The 17,094-nt window shown below is 77.0% G+C and overlaps 10 non-coding genes across 10 annotated transcripts; all 10 read right to left on the bottom strand.

The window, feature by feature from the left end:
* Positions 1 to 87: 87 nt before the first annotated feature.
* On the bottom strand, positions 88 to 206 carry LOC144309812 (5S ribosomal RNA). Its single transcript, XR_013375704.1, has one exon. It is a non-coding gene; the product is annotated as a 5S ribosomal RNA (ribosomal RNA).
* A 1,684-nt stretch (positions 207 to 1,890) lies between these two features.
* Positions 1,891 to 2,009, bottom strand: LOC144309786 (5S ribosomal RNA). The gene has a single exon (XR_013375678.1). It is a non-coding gene; the product is annotated as a 5S ribosomal RNA (ribosomal RNA).
* A 1,707-nt stretch (positions 2,010 to 3,716) lies between these two features.
* On the bottom strand, positions 3,717 to 3,835 carry LOC144309813 (5S ribosomal RNA). The gene has a single exon (XR_013375705.1). It is a non-coding gene; the product is annotated as a 5S ribosomal RNA (ribosomal RNA).
* Positions 3,836 to 5,537: 1,702 nt separating this feature from the next.
* Positions 5,538 to 5,656, bottom strand: LOC144309814 (5S ribosomal RNA). Its single transcript, XR_013375706.1, has one exon. It is a non-coding gene; the product is annotated as a 5S ribosomal RNA (ribosomal RNA).
* A 1,679-nt stretch (positions 5,657 to 7,335) lies between these two features.
* On the bottom strand, positions 7,336 to 7,454 carry LOC144309787 (5S ribosomal RNA). The gene has a single exon (XR_013375679.1). It is a non-coding gene; the product is annotated as a 5S ribosomal RNA (ribosomal RNA).
* A 1,700-nt stretch (positions 7,455 to 9,154) lies between these two features.
* LOC144309815 (5S ribosomal RNA) lies at positions 9,155 to 9,273 on the bottom strand. Its single transcript, XR_013375707.1, has one exon. It is a non-coding gene; the product is annotated as a 5S ribosomal RNA (ribosomal RNA).
* Positions 9,274 to 10,972: 1,699 nt separating this feature from the next.
* LOC144309783 (5S ribosomal RNA) lies at positions 10,973 to 11,091 on the bottom strand. The gene has a single exon (XR_013375675.1). It is a non-coding gene; the product is annotated as a 5S ribosomal RNA (ribosomal RNA).
* A 1,696-nt stretch (positions 11,092 to 12,787) lies between these two features.
* LOC144309816 (5S ribosomal RNA) lies at positions 12,788 to 12,906 on the bottom strand. Its single transcript, XR_013375708.1, has one exon. It is a non-coding gene; the product is annotated as a 5S ribosomal RNA (ribosomal RNA).
* Positions 12,907 to 14,605: 1,699 nt separating this feature from the next.
* LOC144309817 (5S ribosomal RNA) lies at positions 14,606 to 14,724 on the bottom strand. The gene has a single exon (XR_013375709.1). It is a non-coding gene; the product is annotated as a 5S ribosomal RNA (ribosomal RNA).
* A 1,687-nt stretch (positions 14,725 to 16,411) lies between these two features.
* On the bottom strand, positions 16,412 to 16,530 carry LOC144309819 (5S ribosomal RNA). Its single transcript, XR_013375711.1, has one exon. It is a non-coding gene; the product is annotated as a 5S ribosomal RNA (ribosomal RNA).
* Positions 16,531 to 17,094: the final 564 nt, after the last annotated feature.

Genomic DNA, 17,094 nt, shown 5'->3' on the forward strand with positions numbered 1-17,094 from the left:
CCGTCGCCGCCGCCGCCGCCGCCGCCGCCGCGTTGGGCGAGGGGGGTGTTGGCGGCAAAGGGACGGACAGGAAGGCCGAAGAAAAAAAGCCTACAGCACCCGGTATTCCCAGGCGGTCTCCCATCCAAGTACTAACCAGGCCCGACCCTGCTTAGCTTCCGAGATCAGACGAGATCGGGCGCGTTCAGGGTGGTATGGCCGTAGACGTCCGCGCCTGCCGCTGGGCGCCCCAAGAGCCTGCTCTGCGCCTCTCCAGGCCGGGCGCCCGCCGCTCCTCATCCCTCCTCCGCCCGCCCTGTGCGGCCCGCCTGAACGCCTGCCTGCCTGCCTGCCTGCCTGCCTGCATGCTCGCCTGCCGGCCCGACTGATGGACTGACCGCCTCCCGCGCCGCGCCCGGGGTGGCGGAGGGCGCCTGCCCGGGCCGGGGGGTGGGGGCCAAGACGCGTCCCGCACCCCGGAGCCGAGTCTGTCGCGGGAGCCCGGGCGCGCTCCCGTCCCCGGCCTGTCGGGCTCGTCGCCGCCGCTCGGCTCCCCGGATGGCACGCCGCCCCACATCGGGCCGCTCGCTGGGGGCCGGGGGCCGGGGGCCGGGGGCCGGGGGCTGGGGCCTGGGGGCTGCGGGGGGGTGTCGGGGTGTGCCGCGGGCCGGGGCCGGCGCCGGCGGGCCCCTGGCCTCTCCTGTTCTTCAGCCCGCCTGGCTCAAAGCCAAGCCGGGGCCGCCCGCGCCGCCGGACCCCATCGTCGCACAGGCAGGGACACAGACACAGGTGCCCACGACACACACACACACAGACAGACGGAAGGACACAGGCACTCGGAGCTGGGCCACACGGCCTGTGGGGGCGAGGCAGCCACCCCGCCGGAGGGGCGCAGGCCCTGGAGCTGCGTCAGGAGCCCTGGCAGCCGCAGGCCCTGCAGCCACGCGGTCAGGGATGCCGTTCCGCTCCCATTCCTGCCCATCAGCCGAACCGCCGCGGGGCCGTGTGCCTGCGTGCGTGCGCGGCGCCCTGGCCCAGGCGCGGAGCGAGTGTCTGTGGTGTGTCTTGCTGTGTCCCGAGCGGCTCTTTGGGCCTGGGTGCCGGCCGCCCCCGCGTCGCTGTGGTCTTGGCTGTCGCGGGGTCACGGAGCGCGGAGCCCGGCGCCAACGGGGGGCCTGAGGCCCCCGGCGGTCGGGCCGTCTGGTTGGTGTCCTGGGCACGCGGAGCGTGGACCCCGGGGCTGAGGGCCGAAGGGACGGTGGTCCGCGGGGGACGGAGGGCATGTCCTTCGGAGAGAAGGTGCAGGCGGGCCCGGGCCGAAGGTGGGGGGGGTGTTGCGGGTGGCTGGGTGGCTTGGTCGCTGGGGGCGGTGCTAGGGGCTGGGGGCGGGCCTGGGGGCGGGGCCTGGGGCGGGGCGAGGCGGGCCCGCAGGCAGGCCCGGCCCCCGGCCCCCGGCTCCCAAGCACCCCCCCCCTCGGCCCCACCGAGGGCCTCGCAGGCCTGCGAGGACGGGATCCAGCCCCCACCCGTCTCCCCCCAGCGACCGCACCGCCCCCCCGCGCCCCCGCCCCGAGGTTCCGGCTGTCGCCCCGTCCCCTCCCTGGGCCCCTTCGGGCCCCCTCGGCCCCCTCGGCCCCCTGGGACGCGCGGCCGGCTAGGATGCGGGTGGGCGTCGTTGAAGGGCTGCGAGGTTGAAGGGCTGGGAGGAAGAGGAGGTGTGTGGTGTATGTAGTGGCGTCCTGCCCGTGCAGCGGGCGCCCTCGGTGCCCCGCGGCGCCCTGCGGTGGTCCCGGCGGGGCGGGGGCCATGGCAGGGGTCGTCCGGAGGGCGCCGCCGCCGCCGCCGCCGCCGCCGCGTTGGGCGAGGGGGGTGTTGGCGGCAAAGGGACGGACAGGAAGGCCGAAGAAAAAAAGCCTACAGCACCCGGTATTCCCAGGCGGTCTCCCATCCAAGTACTAACCAGGCCCGACCCTGCTTAGCTTCCGAGATCAGACGAGATCGGGCGCGTTCAGGGTGGTATGGCCGTAGATGTCCGCGCCTGCCGCTGGGCGCCCCAAGAGCCTGCTCTGCGCCTCTCCAGGCCGGGCGCCCGCCGCTCCTCAGCCCTCCTCCGGCCGCCCTGTGCGGCCCGCCTGAACGCCTGCCTGCCTGCCTGCCTGCCTGCCTGCCTGCATGCTCGCCTGCCGGCCCGACTGATGGACTGACCGCCTCCCGCGCCGCGCCCGGGGTGGCGGAGGGCGCCTGCCCGGGCCGGGGGGTGGGGGCCAAGACGCGTCCCGCACCCCGGAGCCGAGTCTGTCGCGGGAGCCCGGGCGCGCTCCCGTCCCCGGCCTGTCGGGCTCGTCGCCGCCGCTCGGCTCCCCGGATGGCACGCCGCCCCACATCGGGCCGCTCGCTGGGGGCCGGGGGCCGGGGGCCGGGGGCCGGGGGCTGGGGCCTGGGGGCTGCGGGGGGGTGTCGGGGTGTGCCGCGGGCCGGGGCCGGCGCCGGCGGGCCCCTGGCCTCTCCTGTTCTTCAGCCCGCCTGGCTCAAAGCCAAGCCGGGGCCGCCCGCGCCGCCGGACCCCATCGTCGCACAGGCAGGGACACAGACACAGGTGCCCACGACACACACACACACAGACAGACGGAAGGACACAGGCACTCGGAGCTGGGCCACACGGCCTGTGGGGGCGAGGCAGCCACCCCGCCGGAGGGGCGCAGGCCCTGGAGCTGCGTCAGGAGCCCTGGCAGCCGCAGGCCCTGCAGCCACGCGGTCAGGGATGCCGTTCCGCTCCCATTCCTGCCCATCAGCCGAACCGCCGCGGGGCCGTGTGCCTGCGTGCGTGCGCGGCGCCCTGGCCCAGGCGCGGAGCGAGTGTCTGTGGTGTGTCTTGCTGTGTCCCGAGCGGCTCTTTTGGGCCTGGGTGCCGGCCGCCCCCGCGTCGCTGTGGTCTTGGCTGTCGCGGGGTCACGGAGCGCGGAGCCCGGCGCCAACGGGGGGCCTGAGGCCCCCGGCGGTCGGGCCGTCTGGTTGGTGTCCTGGGCACGCGGAGCGTGGACCCCGGGGCTGAGGGCCGAAGGGACGGTGGTCCGCGGGGGACGGAGGGCATGTCCTTCGGAGAGAAGGTGCAGGCGGGCCCGGGCCGAAGGTGGGGGGGGTGTTGCGGGTGGCTGGGTGGCTTGGTCGCTGGGGGCGGTGCTAGGGGCTGGGGGCGGGCCTGGGGGCGGGGCCTGGGGCGGGGCGAGGAGGGCCCGCAGGCAGGCCCGGCCCCCGGCCCCCGGCTCCCAAGCACCCCCCCCCTCGGCCCCACCGAGGGCCTCGCAGGCCTGCGAGGACGGGATCCAGCCCCCACCCGTCTCCCCCCAGCGACCGCACCGCCCCCCCGCGCCCCCGCCCCGAGGTTCCGGCTGTCGCCCCGTCCCCTCCCTGGGCCCCTTCGGGCCCCCTCGGCCCCCTCGGCCCCCTGGGACGCGCGGCCGGCTAGGATGCGGGTGGGCGTCGTTGAAGGGCTGCGAGGTTGAAGGGCTGGGAGGAAGAGGAGGTGTGTGGTGTATGTAGTGGCGTCCTGCCCGTGCAGCGGGCGCCCTCGGTGCCCCGCGGCGCCCTGCGGTGGTCCCGGCGGGGCGGGGGCCATGGCAGGGGTCGTCCGGAGGGCGCCGCCGCCGCCGCCGCCGCCGCCGCCGCCGCCGCCGCCGCCGCGTTGGGCGAGGGGGGTGTTGGCGGCAAAGGGACGGACAGGAAGGCCGAAGAAAAAAAGCCTACAGCACCCGGTATTCCCAGGCGGTCTCCCATCCAAGTACTAACCAGGCCCGACCCTGCTTAGCTTCCGAGATCAGACGAGATCGGGCGCGTTCAGGGTGGTATGGCCGTAGACGTCCGCGCCTGCCGCTGGGCGCCCCAAGAGCCTGCTCTGCGCCTCTCCAGGCCGGGCGCCCGCCGCTCCTCAGCCCTCCTCCGCCCGCCCTGTGCGGCCCGCCTGAACGCCTGCCTGCCTGCCTGCCTGCCTGCCTGCATGCTCGCCTGCCGGCCCGACTGATGGACTGACCGCCTCCCGCGCCGCGCCCGGGGTGGCGGAGGGCGCCTGCCCGGGCCGGGGGGTGGGGGCCAAGACGCGTCCCGCACCCCGGAGCCGAGTCTGTCGCGGGAGCCCGGGCGCGCTCCCGTCCCCGGCCTGTCGGGCTCGTCGCCGCCGCTCGGCTCCCCGGATGGCACGCCGCCCCACATCGGGCCGCTCGCTGGGGGCCGGGGGCCGGGGGCCGGGGGCCGGGGGCTGGGGCCTGGGGGCTGCGGGGGGGTGTCGGGGTGTGCCGCGGGCCGGGGCCGGCGCCGGCGGGCCCCTGGCCTCTCCTGTTCTTCAGCCCGCCTGGCTCAAAGCCAAGCCGGGGCCGCCCGCGCCGCCGGACCCCATCGTCGCACAGGCAGGGACACAGACACAGGTGCCCACGACACACACACACACAGACAGACGGAAGGACACAGGCACTCGGAGCTGGGCCACACGGCCTGTGGGGGCGAGGCAGCCACCCCGCCGGAGGGGCGCAGGCCCTGGAGCTGCGTCAGGAGCCCTGGCAGCCGCAGGCCCTGCAGCCACGCGGTCAGGGATGCCGTTCCGCTCCCATTCCTGCCCATCAGCCGAACCGCCGCGGGGCCGTGTGCCTGCGTGCGTGCGCGGCGCCCTGGCCCAGGCGCGGAGCGAGTGTCTGTGGTGTGTCTTGCTGTGTCCCGAGCGGCTCTTTTGGGCCTGGGTGCCGGCCGCCCCCGCGTCGCTGTGGTCTTGGCTGTCGCGGGGTCACGGAGCGCGGAGCCCGGCGCCAACGGGGGGCCTGAGGCCCCCGGCGGTCGGGCCGTCTGGTTGGTGTCCTGGGCACGCGGAGCGTGGACCCCGGGGCTGAGGGCCGAAGGGACGGTGGTCCGCGGGGGACGGAGGGCATGTCCTTCGGAGAGAAGGTGCAGGCGGGCCCGGGCCGAAGGTGGGGGGGGTGTTGCGGGTGGCTGGGTGGCTTGGTCGCTGGGGGCGGTGCTAGGGGCTGGGGGCGGGCCTGGGGGCGGGGCCTGGGGCGGGGCGAGGAGGGCCCGCAGGCAGGCCCGGCCCCCGGCCCCCGGCTCCCAAGCACCGCCCCCTCGGCCCCACGGAGGGCCTCGCAGGCCTGCGAGGACGGGATCCAGCCCCCACCCGTCTCCCCCCAGCGACCGCACCGCCCCCCCGCGCCCCCGCCCCGAGGTTCCGGCTGTCGCCCCGTCCCCTCCCTGGGCCCCTTCGGGCCCCCTCGGCCCCCTCGGCCCCCTGGGACGCGCGGCCGGCTAGGATGCGGGTGGGCGTCGTTGAAGGGCTGCGAGGTTGAAGGGCTGGGAGGAAGAGGAGGTGTGTGGTGTATGTAGTGGCGTCCTGCCCGTGCAGCGGGCGCCCTCGGTGCCCCGCGGCGCCCTGCGGTGGTCCCGGCGGGGCGGGGGCCATGGCAGGGGTCGTCCGGAGGGCGCCGCCGCCGCCGCCGCCGCCGCCGCCGCCGCCGCCGCCGCCGCGTTGGGCGAGGGGGGTGTTGGCGGCAAAGGGACGGACAGGAAGGCCGAAGAAAAAAAGCCTACAGCACCCGGTATTCCCAGGCGGTCTCCCATCCAAGTACTAACCAGGCCCGACCCTGCTTAGCTTCCGAGATCAGACGAGATCGGGCGCGTTCAGGGTGGTATGGCCGTAGACGTCCGCGCCTGCCGCTGGGCGCCCCAAGAGCCTGCTCTGCGCCTCTCCAGGCCGGGCGCCCGCCGCTCCTCAGCCCTCCTCCGCCCGCCCTGTGCGGCCCGCCTGAACGCCTGCCTGCCTGCCTGCCTGCCTGCCTGCATGCTCGCCTGCCGGCCCGACTGATGGACTGACCGCCTCCCGCGCCGCGCCCGGGGTGGCGGAGGGCGCCTGCCCGGGCCGGGGGGTGGGGGCCAAGACGCGTCCCGCACCCCGGAGCCGAGTCTGTCGCGGGAGCCCGGGCGCGCTCCCGTCCCCGGCCTGTCGGGCTCGTCGCCGCCGCTCGGCTCCCCGGATGGCACGCCGCCCCACATCGGGCCGCTCGCTGGGGGCCGGGGGCCGGGGGCCGGGGGCCGGGGGCTGGGGCCTGGGGGCTGCGGGGGGGTGTCGGGGTGTGCCGCGGGCCGGGGCCGGCGCCGGCGGGCCCCTGGCCTCTCCTGTTCTTCAGCCCGCCTGGCTCAAAGCCAAGCCGGGGCCGCCCGCGCCGCCGGACCCCATCGTCGCACAGGCAGGGACACAGACACAGGTGCCCACGACACACACACACACAGACAGACGGAAGGACACAGGCACTCGGAGCTGGGCCACACGGCCTGTGGGGGCGAGGCAGCCACCCCGCCGGAGGGGCGCAGGCCCTGGAGCTGCGTCAGGAGCCCTGGCAGCCGCAGGCCCTGCAGCCACGGGGTCAGGGATGCCGTTCCGCTCCCATTCCTGCCCATCAGCCGAACCGCCGCGGGGCCGTGTGCCTGCGTGCGTGCGCGGCGCCCTGGCCCAGGCGCGGAGCGAGTGTCTGTGGTGTGTCTTGCTGTGTCCCGAGCGGCTCTTTGGGCCTGGGTGCCGGCCGCCCCCGCGTCGCCGTGGTCTTGGCTGTCGCGGGGTCACGGAGCGCGGAGCCCGGCGCCAACGGGGGGCCTGAGGCCCCCGGCGGCCGGGCCGTCTGGTTGGTGTCCTGGGCACGCGGAGCGTGGACCCCGGGGCTGAGGGCCGAAGGGACGGTGGTCCGCGGGGGACGGAGGGCATGTCCTTCGGAGAGAAGGTGCAGGCGGGCCCGGGCCGAAGGTGGGGGGGGTGTTGCGGGTGGCTGGGTGGCTTGGTCGCTGGGGGCGGTGCTAGGGGCTGGGGGCGGGCCTGGGGGCGGGGCCTGGGGCGGGGCGAGGAGGGCCCGCATGCAGGCCCGGCCCCCGGCCCCCAAGCACCCCCCCCTCGGCCCCACCGAGGGCCTCGCAGGCCTGCGAGGACGGGATCCAGCCCCCACCCGTCTCCCCCCAGCGACCGCACCGCCCCCCCGCGCCCCCGCCCCGAGGTTCCGGCTGTCGCCCCGTCCCCTCCCTGGGCCCCTTCGGGCCCCCTCGGCCCCCTCGGCCCCCTGGGACGCGCGGCCGGCTAGGATGCGGGTGGGCGTCGTTGAAGGGCTGCGAGGTTGAAGGGCTGGGAGGAAGAGGAGGTGTGTGGTGTATGTAGTGGCGTCCTGCCCGTGCAGCGGGCGCCCTCGGTGCCCCGCGGCGCCCTGCGGTGGTCCCGGCGGGGCGGGGGCCATGGCAGGGGTCGTCCGGAGGGCGCCGCCGCCGCCGCCGCCGCCGCCGCCGCGTTGGGCGAGGGGGGTGTTGGCGGCAAAGGGACGGACAGGAAGGCCGAAGAAAAAAAGCCTACAGCACCCAGTATTCCCAGGCGGTCTCCCATCCAAGTACTAACCAGGCCCGACCCTGCTTAGCTTCCGAGATCAGACGAGATCGGGCGCGTTCAGGGTGGTATGGCCGTAGACGTCCGCGCCTGCCGCTGGGCGCCCCAAGAGCCTGCTCTGCGCCTCTCCAGGCCGGGCGCCCGCCGCTCCTCAGCCCTCCTCCGCCCGCCCTGTGCGGCCCGCCTGAACGCCTGCCTGCCTGCCTGCCTGCCTGCCTGCCTGCATGCTCGCCTGCCGGCCCGACTGATGGACTGACCGCCTCCCGCGCCGCGCCCGGGGTGGCGGAGGGCGCCTGCCCGGGCCGGGGGGTGGGGGCCAAGACGCGTCCCGCACCCCGGAGCCGAGTCTGTCGCGGGAGCCCGGGCGCGCTCCCGTCCCCGGCCTGTCGGGCTCGTCGCCGCCGCTCGGCTCCCCGGATGGCACGCCGCCCCACATCGGGCCGCTCGCTGGGGGCCGGGGGCCGGGGGCCGGGGGCCGGGGGCTGGGGCCTGGGGGCTGCGGGGGGGTGTCGGGGTGTGCCGCGGGCCGGGGCCGGCGCCGGCGGGCCCCTGGCCTCTCCTGTTCTTCAGCCCGCCTGGCTCAAAGCCAAGCCGGGGCCGCCCGCGCCGCCGGACCCCATCGTCGCACAGGCAGGGACACAGACACAGGTGCCCACGACACACACACACACAGACAGACGGAAGGACACAGGCACTCGGAGCTGGGCCACACGGCCTGTGGGGGCGAGGCAGCCACCCCGCCGGAGGGGCGCAGGCCCTGGAGCTGCGTCAGGAGCCCTGGCAGCCGCAGGCCCTGCAGCCACGCGGTCAGGGATGCCGTTCCGCTCCCATTCCTGCCCATCAGCCGAACCGCCGCGGGGCCGTGTGCCTGCGTGCGTGCGCGGCGCCCTGGCCCAGGCGCGGAGCGAGTGTCTGTGGTGTGTCTTGCTGTGTCCCGAGCGGCTCTTTTGGGCCTGGGTGCCGGCCGCCCCCGCGTCGCTGTGGTCTTGGCTGTCGCGGGGTCACGGAGCGCGGAGCCCGGCGCCAACGGGGGGCCTGAGGCCCCCGGCGGTCGGGCCGTCTGGTTGGTGTCCTGGGCACGCGGAGCGTGGACCCCGGGGCTGAGGGCCGAAGGGACGGTGGTCCGCGGGGGACGGAGGGCATGTCCTTCGGAGAGAAGGTGCAGGCGGGCCCGGGCCGAAGGTGGGGGGGGTGTTGCGGGTGGCTGGGTGGCTTGGTCGCTGGGGGCGGTGCTAGGGGCTGGGGGCGGGCCTGGGGGCGGGGCCTGGGGCGGGGCGAGGAGGGCCCGCAGGCAGGCCCGGCCCCCGGCCCCCGGCTCCCAAGCACCCCCCCCTCGGCCCCACCGAGGGCCTCGCAGGCCTGCGAGGACGGGATCCAGCCCCCACCCGTCTCCCCCCAGCGACCGCACCGCCCCCCCGCGCCCCCGCCCCGAGGTTCCGGCTGTCGCCCCGTCCCCTCCCTGGGCCCCTTCGGGCCCCCTCGGCCCCCTCGGCCCCCTGGGACGCGCGGCCGGCTAGGATGCGGGTGGGCGTCGTTGAAGGGCTGCGAGGTTGAAGGGCTGGGAGGAAGAGGAGGTGTGTGGTGTATGTAGTGGCGTCCTGCCCGTGCAGCGGGCGCCCTCGGTGCCCCGCGGCGCCCTGCGGTGGTCCCGGCGGGGCGGGGGCCATGGCAGGGGTCGTCCGGAGGGCGCCGCCGCCGCCGCCGCCGCCGCCGCCGCCGCCGCCGCGTTGGGCGAGGGGGGTGTTGGCGGCAAAGGGACGGACAGGAAGGCCGAAGAAAAAAAGCCTACAGCACCCGGTATTCCCAGGCGGTCTCCCATCCAAGTACTAACCAGGCCCGACCCTGCTTAGCTTCCGAGATCAGACGAGATCGGGCGCGTTCAGGGTGGTATGGCCGTAGACGTCCGCGCCTGCCGCTGGGCGCCCCAAGAGCCTGCTCTGCGCCTCTCCAGGCCGGGCGCCCGCCGCTCCTCAGCCCTCCTCCGCCCGCCCTGTGCGGCCCGCCTGAACGCCTGCCTGCCTGCCTGCCTGCCTGCCTGCATGCTCGCCTGCCGGCCCGACTGATGGACTGACCGCCTCCCGCGCCGCGCCCGGGGTGGCGGAGGGCGCCTGCCCGGGCCGGGGGGTGGGGGCCAAGACGCGTCCCGCACCCCGGAGCCGAGTCTGTCGCGGGAGCCCGGGCGCGCTCCCGTCCCCGGCCTGTCGGGCTCGTCGCCGCCGCTCGGCTCCCCGGATGGCACGCCGCCCCACATCGGGCCGCTCGCTGGGGGCCGGGGGCCGGGGGCCGGGGGCCGGGGGCTGGGGCCTGGGGGCTGCGGGGGGGTGTCGGGGTGTGCCGCGGGCCGGGGCCGGCGCCGGCGGGCCCCTGGCCTCTCCTGTTCTTCAGCCCGCCTGGCTCAAAGCCAAGCCGGGGCCGCCCGCGCCGCCGGACCCCATCGTCGCACAGGCAGGGACACAGACACAGGTGCCCACGACACACACACACACAGACAGACGGAAGGACACAGGCACTCGGAGCTGGGCCACACGGCCTGTGGGGGCGAGGCAGCCACCCCGCCGGAGGGGCGCAGGCCCTGGAGCTGCGTCAGGAGCCCTGGCAGCCGCAGGCCCTGCAGCCACGCGGTCAGGGATGCCGTTCCGCTCCCATTCCTGCCCATCAGCCGAACCGCCGCGGGGCCGTGTGCCTGCGTGCGTGCGCGGCGCCCTGGCCCAGGCGCGGAGCGAGTGTCTGTGGTGTGTCTTGCTGTGTCCCGAGCGGCTCTTTTGGGCCTGGGTGCCGGCCGCCCCCGCGTCGCTGTGGTCTTGGCTGTCGCGGGGTCACGGAGCGCGGAGCCCGGCGCCAACGGGGGGCCTGAGGCCCCCGGCGGTCGGGCCGTCTGGTTGGTGTCCTGGGCACGCGGAGCGTGGACCCCGGGGCTGAGGGCCGAAGGGACGGTGGTCCGCGGGGGACGGAGGGCATGTCCTTCGGAGAGAAGGTGCAGGCGGGCCCGGGCCGAAGGTGGGGGGGGTGTTGCGGGTGGCTGGGTGGCTTGGTCGCTGGGGGCGGTGCTAGGGGCTGGGGGCGGGCCTGGGGGCGGGGCCTGGGGCGGGGCGAGGAGGGCCCGCAGGCAGGCCCGGCCCCCGGCCCCCGGCTCCCAAGCACCGCCCCCTCGGCCCCACGGAGGGCCTCGCAGGCCTGCGAGGACGGGATCCAGCCCCCACCCGTCTCCCCCCAGCGACCGCACCGCCCCCCCGCGCCCCCGCCCCGAGGTTCCGGCTGTCGCCCCGTCCCCTCCCTGGGCCCCTTCGGGCCCCCTCGGCCCCCTCGGCCCCCTGGGACGCGCGGCCGGCTAGGATGCGGGTGGGCGTCGTTGAAGGGCTGCGAGGTTGAAGGGCTGGGAGGAAGAGGAGGTGTGTGGTGTATGTAGTGGCGTCCTGCCCGTGCAGCGGGCGCCCTCGGTGCCCCGCGGCGCCCTGCGGTGGTCCCGGCGGGGCGGGGGCCATGGCAGGGGTCGTCCGGAGGGCCCCGCCGTCGCCGCCGCCGCCGCCGCCGCCGCCGCCGCCGCGTTGGGCGAGGGGGGTGTTGGCGGCAAAGGGACGGACAGGAAGGCCGAAGAAAAAAAGCCTACAGCACCCGGTATTCCCAGGCGGTCTCCCAGCCAAGTACTAACCAGGCCCGACCCTGCTTAGCTTCCGAGATCAGACGAGATCGGGCGCGTTCAGGGTGGTATGGCCGTAGACGTCCGCGCCTGCCGCTGGGCGCCCCAAGAGCCTGCTCTGCGCCTCTCCAGGCCGGGCGCCCGCCGCTCCTCAGCCCTCCTCCGCCCGCCCTGTGCGGCCCGCCTGAACGCCTGCCTGCCTGCCTGCCTGCCTGCCTGCATGCTCGCCTGCCGGCCCGACTGATGGACTGACCGCCTCCCGCGCCGCGCCCGGGGTGGCGGAGGGCGCCTGCCCGGGCCGGGGGGTGGGGGCCAAGACGCGTCCCGCACCCCGGAGCCGAGTCTGTCGCGGGAGCCCGGGCGCGCTCCCGTCCCCGGCCTGTCGGGCTCGTCGCCGCCGCTCGGCTCCCCGGATGGCACGCCGCCCCACATCGGGCCGCTCGCTGGGGGCCGGGGGCCGGGGGCCGGGGGCCGGGGGCTGGGGCCTGGGGGCTGCGGGGGGGTGTCGGGGTGTGCCGCGGGCCGGGGCCGGCGCCGGCGGGCCCCTGGCCTCTCCTGTTCTTCAGCCCGCCTGGCTCAAAGCCAAGCCGGGGCCGCCCGCGCCGCCGGACCCCATCGTCGCACAGGCAGGGACACAGACACAGGTGCCCACGACACACACACACACAGACAGACGGAAGGACACAGGCACTCGGAGCTGGGCCACACGGCCTGTGGGGGCGAGGCAGCCACCCCGCCGGAGGGGCGCAGGCCCTGGAGCTGCGTCAGGAGCCCTGGCAGCCGCAGGCCCTGCAGCCACGGGGTCAGGGATGCCGTTCCGCTCCCATTCCTGCCCATCAGCCGAACCGCCGCGGGGCCGTGTGCCTGCGTGCGTGCGCGGCGCCCTGGCCCAGGCGCGGAGCGAGTGTCTGTGGTGTGTCTTGCTGTGTCCCGAGCGGCTCTTTGGGCCTGGGTGCCGGCCGCCCCCGCGTCGCTGTGGTCTTGGCTGTCGCGGGGTCACGGAGCGCGGAGCCCGGCGCCAACGGGGGGCCTGAGGCCCCCGGCGGTCGGGCCGTCTGGTTGGTGTCCTGGGCACGCGGAGCGTGGACCCCGGGGCTGAGGGCCGAAGGGACGGTGGTCCGCGGGGGACGGAGGGCATGTCCTTCGGAGAGAAGGTGCAGGCGGGCCCGGGCCGAAGGTGGGGGGGGTGTTGCGGGTGGCTGGGTGGCTTGGTCGCTGGGGGCGGTGCTAGGGGCTGGGGGCGGGCCTGGGGGCGGGGCCTGGGGCGGGGCGAGGAGGGCCCGCAGGCAGGCCCGGCCCCCGGCCCCCGGCTCCCAAGCACCCCCCCCCTCGGCCCCACCGAGGGCCTCGCAGGCCTGCGAGGACGGGATCCTGCCCCCACCCGTCTCCCCCCAGCGACCGCACCGCCCCCCCGCGCCCCCGCCCCGAGGTTCCGGCTGTCGCCCCGTCCCCTCCCTGGGCCCCTTCGGGCCCCCTCGGCCCCCTCGGCCCCCTGGGACGCGCGGCCGGCTAGGATGCGGGTGGGCGTCGTTGAAGGGCTGCGAGGTTGAAGGGCTGGGAGGAAGAGGAGGTGTGTGGTGTATGTAGTGGCGTCCTGCCCGTGCAGCGGGCGCCCTCGGTGCCCCGCGGCGCCCTGCGGTGGTCCCGGCGGGGCGGGGGCCATGGCAGGGGTCGTCCGGAGGGCGCCGCCGCCGCCGCCGCCGCCGCCCCCGCCGCCGCCGCGTTGGGCGAGGGGGGTGTTGGCGGCAAAGGGACGGACAGGAAGGCCGAAGAAAAAAAGCCTACAGCACCCGGTATTCCCAGGCGGTCTCCCATCCAAGTACTAACCAGGCCCGACCCTGCTTAGCTTCCGAGATCAGACGAGATCGGGCGCGTTCAGGGTGGTATGGCCGTAGACGTCCGCGCCTGCCGCTGGGCGCCCCAAGAGCCTGCTCTGCGCCTCTCCAGGCCGGGCGCCCGCCGCTCCTCAGCCCTCCTCCGCCCGCCCTGTGCGGCCCGCCTGAACGCCTGCCTGCCTGCCTGCCTGCCTGCCTGCATGCTCGCCTGCCGGCCCGACTGATGGACTGACCGCCTCCCGCGCCGCGCCCGGGGTGGCGGAGGGCGCCTGCCCGGGCCGGGGGGTGGGGGCCAAGACGCGTCCCGCACCCCGGAGCCGAGTCTGTCGCGGGAGCCCGGGCGCGCTCCCGTCCCCGGCCTGTCGGGCTCGTCGCCGCCGCTCGGCTCCCCGGATGGCACGCCGCCCCACATCGGGCCGCTCGCTGGGGGCCGGGGGCCGGGGGCCGGGGGCCGGGGGCTGGGGCCTGGGGGCTGCGGGGGGGTGTCGGGGTGTGCCGCGGGCCGGGGCCGGCGCCGGCGGGCCCCTGGCCTCTCCTGTTCTTCAGCCCGCCTGGCTCAAAGCCAAGCCGGGGCCGCCCGCGCCGCCGGACCCCATCGTCGCACAGGCAGGGACACAGACACAGGTGCCCACGACACACACACACACAGACAGACGGAAGGACACAGGCACTCGGAGCTGGGCCACACGGCCTGTGGGGGCGAGGCAGCCACCCCGCCGGAGGGGCGCAGGCCCTGGAGCTGCGTCAGGAGCCCTGGCAGCCGCAGGCCCTGCAGCCACGCGGTCAGGGATGCCGTTCCGCTCCCATTCCTGCCCATCAGCCGAACCGCCGCGGGGCCGTGTGCCTGCGTGCGTGCGCGGCGCCCTGGCCCAGGCGCGGAGCGAGTGTCTGTGGTGTGTCTTGCTGTGTCCCGAGCGGCTCTTTTGGGCCTGGGTGCCGGCCGCCCCCGCGTCGCTGTGGTCTTGGCTGTCGCGGGGTCACGGAGCGCGGAGCCCGGCGCCAACGGGGGGCCTGAGGCCCCCGGCGGTCGGGCCGTCTGGTTGGTGTCCTGGGCACGCGGAGCGTGGCCCCCGGGGCTGAGGGCCGAAGGGACGGTGGTCCGCGGGGGACGGAGGGCATGTCCTTCGGAGAGAAGGTGCAGGCGGGCCCGGGCCGAAGGTGGGGGGGGTGTTGCGGGTGGCTGGGTGGCTTGGTCGCTGGGGGCGGTGCTAGGGGCTGGGGGCGGGCCTGGGGGCGGGGCCTGGGGCGGGGCGAGGAGGGCCCGCAGGCAGGCCCGGCCCCCGGCCCCCGGCTCCCAAGCACCCCCCCCTCGGCCCCACGGAGGGCCTCGCAGGCCTGCGAGGACGGGATCCAGCCCCCACCCGTCTCCCCCCAGCGACCGCACCGCCCCCCCGCGCCCCCGCCCCGAGGTTCCGGCTGTCGCCCCGTCCCCTCCCTGGGCCCCTTCGGGCCCCCTCGGCCCCCTCGGCCCCCTGGGACGCGCGGCCGGCTAGGATGCGGGTGGGCGTCGTTGAAGGGCTGCGAGGTTGAAGGGCTGGGAGGAAGAGGAGGTGTGTGGTGTATGTAGTGGCGTCCTGCCCGTGCAGCGGGCGCCCTCGGTGCCCCGCGGCGCCCTGCGGTGGTCCCGGCGGGGCGGGGGCCATGGCAGGGGTCGTCCGGAGGGCGCCGCCGCCGCCGCCGCCGCCGCCGCCGCCGCCGCCGCCGCGTTGGGCGAGGGGGGTGTTGGCGGCAAAGGGACGGACAGGAAGGCCGAAGAAAAAAAGCCTACAGCACCCGGTATTCCCAGGCGGTCTCCCATCCAAGTACTAACCAGGCCCGACCCTGCTTAGCTTCCGAGATCAGACGAGATCGGGCGCGTTCAGGGTGGTATGGCCGTAGACGTCCGCGCCTGCCGCTGGGCGCCCCAAGAGCCTGCTCTGCGCCTCTCCAGGCCGGGCGCCCGCCGCTCCTCAGCCCTCCTCCGCCCGCCCTGTGCGGCCCGCCTGAACGCCTGCCTGCCTGCCTGCCTGCCTGCCTGCATGCTCGCCTGCCGGCCCGACTGATGGACTGACCGCCTCCCGCGCCGCGCCCGGGGTGGCGGAGGGCGCCTGCCCGGGCCGGGGGGTGGGGGCCAAGACGCGTCCCGCACCCCGGAGCCGAGTCTGTCGCGGGAGCCCGGGCGCGCTCCCGTCCCCGGCCTGTCGGGCTCGTCGCCGCCGCTCGGCTCCCCGGATGGCACGCCGCCCCACATCGGGCCGCTCGCTGGGGGCCGGGGGCCGGGGGCTGGGGCCTGGGGGCTGCGGGGGGGTGTCGGGGTGTGCCGCGGGCCGGGGCCGGCGCCGGCGGGCCCCTGGCCTCTCCTGTTCTTCAGCCCGCCTGGCTCAAAGCCAAGCCGGGGCCGCCCGCGCCGCCGGACCCCATCGTCGCACAGGCAGGGACACAGACACAGGTGCCCACGACACACACACACACAGACAGACGGAAGGACACAGGCACTCGGAGCTGGGCCACACGGCCTGTGGGGGCGAGGCAGCCACCCCGCCGGAGGGGCGCAGGCCCTGGAGCTGCGTCAGGAGCCCTGGCAGCCGCAGGCCCTGCAGCCACGGGGTCAGGGATGCCGTTCCGCTCCCATTCCTGCCCATCAGCCGAACCGCCGCGGGGCCGTGTGCCTGCGTGCGTGCGCGGCGCCCTGGCCCAGGCGCGGAGCGAGTGTCTGTGGTGTGTCTTGCTGTGTCCCGAGCGGCTCTTTGGGCCTGGGTGCCGGCCGCCCCCGCGTCGCTGTGGTCTTGGCTGTCGCGGGGTCACGGAGCGCGGAGCCCGGCGCCAACGGGGGGCCTGAGGCCCCCGGCGGCCGGGCCGTCTGGTTGGTGTCCTGGGCACGCGGAGCGTGGACCCCGGGGCTGAGGGCCGAAGGGACGGTGGTCCGCGGGGGACGGAGGGCATGTCCTTCGGAGAGAAGGTGCAGGCGGGCCCGGGCCGAAGGTGGGGGGGGTGTTGCGGGTGGCTGGGTGGCTTGGTCGCTGGGGGCGGTGCTAGGGGCTGGGGGCGGGCCTGGGGGCGGGGCCTGGGGCGGGGCGAGGAGGGCCCGCAGGCAGGCCCGGCCCCCGGCCCCCGGCTCCCAAGCACCCCCCCCTCGGCCCCACGGAGGGCCTCGCAGGCCTGCGAGGACGGGATCCAGCCCCCACCCGTCTCCCCCCAGCGACCGCACCGCCCCCCCGCGCCCCCGCCCCGAGGTTCCGGCTGTCGCCCCGTCCCCTCCCTGGGCCCCTTCGGGCCCCCTCGGCCCCCTCGGCCCCCTGGGACGCGCGGCCGGCTAGGATGCGGGTGGGCGTCGTTGAAGGGCTGCGAGGTTGAAGGGCTGGGAGGAAGAGGAGGTGTGTGGTGTATGTAGTGGCGTCCTGCCCGTGCAGCGGGCGCCCTCGGTGCCCCGCCGTGCCCTGCGGTGGTCCCGGCGGGGCGGGGGCCATGGCAGGGGTCGTCCGGAGGGCGCCGCCGCCGCCGCCGCCGCCGCCGCCGCCGCCGCCGCCGCCGCGTTGGGCGAGGGGGGTGTTGGCGGCAAAGGGACGGACAGGAAGGCCGAAGAAAAAAAGCCTACAGCACCCGGTATTCCCAGGCGGTCTCCCATCCAAGTACTAACCAGGCCCGACCCTGCTTAGCTTCCGAGATCAGACGAGATCGGGCGCGTTCAGGGTGGTATGGCCGTAGACGTCCGCGCCTGCCGCTGGGCGCCCCAAGAGCCTGCTCTGCGCCTCTCCAGGCCGGGCGCCCGCCGCTCCTCAGCCCTCCTCCGCCCGCCCTGTGCGGCCCGCCTGAACGCCTGCCTGCCTGCCTGCCTGCCTGCCTGCATGCTCGCCTGCCGGCCCGACTGATGGACTGACCGCCTCCCGCGCCGCGCCCGGGGTGGCGGAGGGCGCCTGCCCGGGCCGGGGGGTGGGGGCCAAGACGCGTCCCGCACCCCGGAGCCGAGTCTGTCGCGGGAGCCCGGGCGCGCTCCCGTCCCCGGCCTGTCGGGCTCGTCGCCGCCGCTCGGCTCCCCGGATGGCACGCCGCCCCACATCGGGCCGCTCGCTGGGGGCCGGGGGCCGGGGGCCGGGGGCCGGGGGCTGGGGCCTGGGGGCTGCGGGGGGGTGTCGGGGTGTGCCGCGGGCCGGGGCCGGCGCCGGCGGGCCCCTGGCCTCTCCTGTTCTTCAGCCCGCCTGGCTCAAAGCCAAGCCGGGGCCGCCCGCGCCGCCGGACCCCATCGTCGCACAGGCAGGGACACAGACACAGGT

The sequence above is a fragment of the Canis aureus genome, unplaced genomic scaffold (assembly GCF_053574225.1).
Source record: "Canis aureus isolate CA01 unplaced genomic scaffold, VMU_Caureus_v.1.0 ptg000210l_RagTag, whole genome shotgun sequence".
In the NCBI taxonomy this organism is placed as follows: domain Eukaryota; kingdom Metazoa; phylum Chordata; class Mammalia; order Carnivora; family Canidae; genus Canis; species Canis aureus.